We start from the raw sequence: 6,734 nt of genomic DNA on the forward strand, positions 1-6,734 counted from the left end.
TATCATTTGTTTTAGTCCACTCACTGTTGGTGGTTTTCCGAACCCATGTCTTCCTCTCTCTTAGCTTACTTGCTAATTTTGATGGAATATTTCTTGTATATAGCTGTAGGTCTTTTTCTACTTGTTGTATTTGTCCTTTAGTGGGCCTCTTAAATGACAATACTCATGTCATTCTTGAACAATGAAAGATTTTCCTCTATTATTTCTTTAACAATTGCTTTCCTTACATCTCAGTTCTCCTATTCTGAGACTCCCATTGTTTGTATGTTGGAGCTCTAGGATAGCTCTTTATGTGTTCTACCTTTTCTTTCACATTTTTATTTTGGCTTTTTCCCATAACTTTTTGGAGACTTTTGTCTCTATTGTATTCTTCTAGTCCCCCAAATCTCACCACACTGCATGTTGAGATCATCTGTGATTTTAGATTCAGGTGTTTTTGTTTTTGTTCTTGGTGTTATAGGTTCTGCATTAATAGCTATTTAGAATTAACTAAAAGTTTTGTGGGTTTTCTTTGCACAGCAATTTTTGTTTGGTTGGTTTTTGATCTTGTGGTTTTTGCCTCGTTCTCTCCCTCCCTCCTTCTTTCCTTTTTTCTTCCTTCCTTCTCTTCCTCCATCCCTCCCTCTCCCTTCCTTCCTTAGTTTTTAATTTCTAGAGGTCTTTTCCTGACAATTTTTTTAAACAGTCTGTGTGTGGTAAAATTTGTAACATTTTTTATACCAGATTGTCTTTATTAGGCCTTTCAAATTGAATGTAAGTTTCACTGGATCTAGAATTTTAGATTAAAAATCACTTACCTTCAAAATAGTGAAGATTTTTCTCCAGCATTTTCTGATACACATTTTTTAATGAGAAAAGCAATGCTAATTTGATTTTCTTTTCTTCATAGAATACTTGTTTTTGTCTTTCTGAAAATTTAACATTTTCCACTGATCCTCAATGTTTTGAAATTCCATCCACAAAGTGAAATTATTGCATATATTCTACTAGGCATTTGGTGTGTTTTAAAGGCTGAAGAATCATATCTTTCTTCAGCTTTGGAAATTTCTTCTCTTTTTCTTAGTAATTTCCTCTGTTCCATTCTTTCTGCTCTCTTCTATTAAAATTCCCAATTTAGATGGAATTTATATTGAAATTTCTGGAGCTATCATCCACGACTAACATGACTTTTCTGACATATACATCACCTTATCATTTGGAGACATGTTTTGGAAGCATTACCCTGTTCATTTATCTGATTCATAGATACTTCTCCAGTAGTGACATGAGGGTAGGGGTAGGATATGCTCCTGGCTGAAGCATTCTTAGAATTGGTGTTGTAATTATGGAAGATTTTGAGGCCCTACTGAAAGTTGCCATATACCTAGATACTAATCAGCTTCTCACAATCATTTACTGTTTTAATTTTTCCCACTGAGCCAGGACACAGGGCCAATTTCCACAATTCATCACCTTCACCATTATCCTTGTGCCCCTTCTAATTATTGCATCCTTTGACTCTGAGCTTTGAACTTCCAAGCTTCTGCATATGTTATGACCTGCAGTTACTGCTTTCCATTTGTTTAGGAATTTCTAACAATTTGTGGTGCACTGATGACATTTTTTTTTTCATTTTTTTTAGGATAGTAACTACTTAATTCCTTTAAAAAATATCTTACCTTCATCCAAGGCAAGGTCATGGGAGCTCCTTAGACACATCCAAGCCCCTTGAGGGACAAATTACTGGGCTGAGGGCTCTGGGGACCATGATCTCAGGGAACATCTAGCTCAATTGGCATAGCATAGTTTATAAAGAAAATGTTCTACTTTCCACTTTGGTGAGTAGCGTCTGGGGTCTCAAAAGCTTGTGAGTGGTCATCTAAGATACTCCACTGGTCTCACCCTGTCTGGAGCAAGGGAGAAAGAACAAAACCAAATATACAAGGGAAAGATTAGTCCAAAGGACTAATGGACCACAACTACCACAGCCTCCACCAGACTAAGTCCAGCAGAACTAGACAGTGCCTGGCTACCACCACCAACTACTCTGACAGGGATCACAATAGAGGGTCCCAGAAGGAGCTGGAGAAAAATGTAGAACGAAATTCTGACTCAAAAAAATAAAAAAGACTAGACTTACTGGTCTGATGGAAACTGGAGAAACCCTGAGAGTGTGGCCCCTGGGCACCCTTTTAGCTCAGTAATGAAGTACTCCTGAGGTTCATCCTTCAACCAAAGATTAGACAGTCCCATAAAAAAAACAAAAAACAAGACTAACAGGGCACACCAGCCCAGGGGCAAGGATGTGAAGGCAGGAGGGGACAGGAAAGCTGGTAATGCAGAACTCAAAGTCGAGAAGGGGAGAGTGTTGACATGGCGTGGGGTTGGCAAACGTCACAACACAATGTATGTATCAATTGTTTAATGAGAAACTTGTTTGCTCTATAAACCTTCATCTAAACTACAATAAAAAAAAACAGAAATAAAACAAACAAATATCTTTCTTATCATTTCCAAAAATGCTGAGAGGGAGGGAGATAGTTACAGGCTCTCAGTCATCTATCTTAACCCAGTTTCCTCAGAACACTTTTCAAGGATACTGTCTTTTAAGAATCATAATCTAGGCACAAAGTTTGAGCTCAATACATTTCATTATTTTTAAATTTTGGAATTCTGACTGAAACACTAAAAGCACAATGGCCAAAGAACAGAAAAGACCAACATTTGAAACTGACTTTGGCTGAATCTGGGGCCTTATGATTTTTTTTTTTCTTTTGTTCCAGTATAATTAAATAACTGCTTTCATAACATTGACGGTCAGTCCTTTTTAAAAATACATTGATTATTAATTGAAAAGCCATTAAACTTGAAGGAGAAATTTCTTAATTGCACACAAGTAGTTGGATTTGCAAGTTGCATCCACAAAAATAGTTTTTTGACCATCAAAGGGAATCATAAAAATCAGACTGTTTTTTGAAAACTCTGAGATGGCAACTTTTCTCAGAGACACTTTTAAAAACTAAATATTTGAGTAGTCAAAATAAAAAATAATATTGTATGGCTAATTGGTTTGTTCTTTTGATGGTTTGATCATCTATTAATCAATTTTTTAAAAAAATCACAAGGGACAGTAAAGAAACACCAGGCTATTGTATGACTCTGTCTGGGAGGACAACTTACTTCTCCAGGGTAAAATGATAAATTTCCAAAGTTATCACACCAGGTGAAAGTCTTGTATGAGTGTTACTTACTCATTAAAGATGGTGAAGCTTCCCCCCACCATCACACCATCATCGTTAGCTCAGAAGGAGCTAAAACTAAAATGAATAAAGTCTAATTCTCTTTAGTCTCCAGTATTGGGACTGAAACTACTGACTTATAATTAGAAATAAGAGATAGAATTGACTACAGCAAAACATTAATAATGGAATCAACTTTAGATTTTGAGTATCATGATACTTGCAGATGGACAATGATTTACACATTTCTAGAGAAGGGAGTGTGAACATACATGACTAAATAGTAACTGAGTCAAAATGAGACCTGGATATGCCTTTAGAGATCCTTCACTTCCAGGGTCCTTAACCAGTGGTCCATGGATCCTTAGTAGAAGCACTTCTGAGGGTCTGTGACCCACTTGAATTTGTGTGCAAAATTGCCTTGATGTACTTGTATGTCTGGTTTTTATCACACTCTCAGAATGTTTAGTCATAAAGAAAAGGTTGAGTCACAGATGCAATTTAACCCTCTCATCTTATGGGTTAAAAAACCAAAGCCCATAGAATGGGACTGTCTGCCCCCCATCCAAACAGCAAGAACAGCAGAACCCTGAACCATTTGCCTGCCTAAAAGAGAGCTCAATCAGCTGCATGTGCTGCTGTCCTTGCCCCTTCTTAACCGCCAACGCCACAGATTCCTGAAAGACATGTCTTCTATTTTTCTAATCAACAAAGTTTTACTTCATATCATGGCATCAGGAACTAGATTAGGTGATCTGAGCTGTATTGAGTCTCCCAAATCTGTGGATTTATGAACATCAATGATCAATGGCCAAGAATCTCCTAGTTTGTAGAAATCTGACCAGTGACTGTCCTATGCCAGTCCCCAAGGAGCCATGGGCTTCTTTATACTAAGACCATGTATGTTCCTTGTATTCCATTTTAAGCCACCATTTGATTCTTTTTTTTTTTTTTTTAGTTCACCATTCCCCTTTTATTTTATTTTATTTTATTGTTGTAGTTAAATGAAGTTTACATTTCAAGTTAGTCTCCCATACAAAATTTTATATATACCTTGTTATGTGAACCTAATTGCTCACCCCATTCTGTGACAGCACACTCCTTTCCGCCCCGATTCCCCATGTCCACTCAACCAGCTCCTAACCCTCTCTGCCTTCCCATCTCACCTCTGGACAGAAGCTGCCGCTTTGGTCTCTTGTATCTACTTGACTAAGAGCCACACTCCTCATGAGTATCACTTTATGTCTCACAGTCCAGTCCAATCCTTGTTTGAAGAGTTGGCCTCGGAAATTGTTTTAGTTCTGGGCTGATAGAGAATCCAAGGGCCGTGCATTCCGGGGTTCCTCCAGTCTCAGTCAGACCATTAAGTCTGGTCTTCTTAGTAGAATCTGAGTTCTGCATCCCATCTTTCTGCTGCTTTAAAGCCATCATTTGATTCTAAAGATTTTTTTTTCAAATCTGCAAACATAAAACAATGTAAATTATACTGTTCTACACATCTTTAAATGGAATATGTGTTACTCAAACTTTAGATTTGGGAAGAAATAAGTCCCGGGACTGGAGAGGGAAGATTGCTGCAATACATTGTCCATTTTCTATTTTACCTTGAGGGTTTTTATGTTAATATTACTTGTTTAATTTTTCTAATGCTAAAAATATGTTCATGAAAGGTGCACCATCTGTGCTTTGTCTGATTAGCTGGTCCAAATGGAATGGATGTCAAATTCTGAGTCGCTTTTATTTTTATGAAAATAAAAAGGAGCTTCACTTCTAACTCAGCTCTGTGAGTGAATCAATGAGAAGTCATCTACTGTATAATCTTCCCCCTAGAAAGTGATAAATATTTACAGCATATAATGAGATTTTGTGTCAAAAATTGATGGTATTTATTGTGTTTTAATAAAAGCACATTTGAAAACCTTAGTTTTATTAAACAAAAAACAGAATATTGTTTTAAAAATTGCCATTTTCATATTTGCTTTTTCTGTGGAGACCTTATATGCAAAGGCAGATTTTTAGCTAACTATATTACTATGGAAATCAGCTCCAACTGAATAGAAATAGTACAAAATAATGAAAACACTAATACATCTTTACACATTGTATTATTCATCTATCAATTACTTTCCCTTTTGTGGGGCTCACTCTCTCAGGTTTGGCTGTTTAACAGTCATTTTTTTTTCCAATATTTATTCTCAATTTCTTTCCTCAATCTTGATTCTAAGAATTAACTAGAAAAGAATATTTAAAAGGTCATGTTGTCCTTTCCTGTGCAAATCTGGGAGATAGGCTGTTACTAACGCATTTTCTAATTTTTTAAGTAAATGTTAAGGGGAACATTTGGTTCTCATAGAAAAAGCTTTTCCCAAACAGGTCAAACATGTTACAGGTGGAGAAAACATAGATTTTCCTTCATGACCTTGCTAGGTCCTCTGACTCAGGAAGAAGTTAGTTCAAAGGTTCATCTCTTCAGACCTTGGGTTTTAGAAGCTAGTATCTCCCCTACAGCTAAAAGGCTCTTATAGATTGTTCTGGAGAAGTAATGGTTCCTACAGTCAATGATGAAAACATCTAGTCATAAGTGACTCTACATCAGAAATCATAACTCAGATGCTTTTCAACTTCTACTATAAAATAAAGGAGATTTTTCATGACCATATCAAACTGGAAATTACAGACCCATCTCAACATTTAGATTTTCATTTTAAAACAAGAGTGTGCTGGTCAGATACAATACATCTATGTGCTAAATTCAGCTAACAGGCACCAGTTTTTGGTCCCCAAGCTATACAATAATATGTCAAAGTTTATGGGACTGTTTCTCTTCTTTCCTCTTCACACCTACCCATTAGGCTGCTTGTTCCCGTTTGATGTATTTCTTCCCACCAATGTTTTCTCTGCTTTTTGTGTTTATTCTTTCATTGAGGGTTTTTTTAAAAAAAAAAAAAATAGATAATACGTTCATGTGTTTCAAAAATGAAAAGGAAATATCAAACAATATACTGTGAAAAGTTTCCCTCTAACTCTTGTCTTCATCTGCCCACTTCCCATCCCTGATTCCCAAGCCCTAACAGACAACTTCTACTGGTTGTTATGTTTCCACCAAAGTTACTATATTTGCACACAAGCAAACTCATACGCACATACACACACGTTCTTATTCCCCCCTTTATAAACAAAATATTGCTTATTATATATATATCTGTTTCTCTTTAAAGCAAATCATTTAAAAACCACTTTTTACCTAGAAATAAATACGTGACTACATAAAAACATATAGACACACACGTACATACATACACTGCATGTATCTATCCTGGTAATCTTTTTTATATCTATACATAGTGAGTTTCCTCATTCCTTTATACAGCTGCATTACATTCCTTTGTAAGGATATCTTGTAATTTCTTGAAGTAGATCAATATTGAAGGATATTCAGGTGGTTTCCAATCATTTTATATTACAAACACTACTGCAATGAAGAACAGTCAGCGTGGCTTATTTTATGCATATGTA

The sequence above is a fragment of the Trichechus manatus genome, unplaced genomic scaffold (genome assembly GCF_000243295.1).
Source record: "Trichechus manatus latirostris isolate Lorelei unplaced genomic scaffold, TriManLat1.0 scaffold00136, whole genome shotgun sequence".
Taxonomy (NCBI): Eukaryota; Metazoa; Chordata; class Mammalia; order Sirenia; family Trichechidae; genus Trichechus; species Trichechus manatus.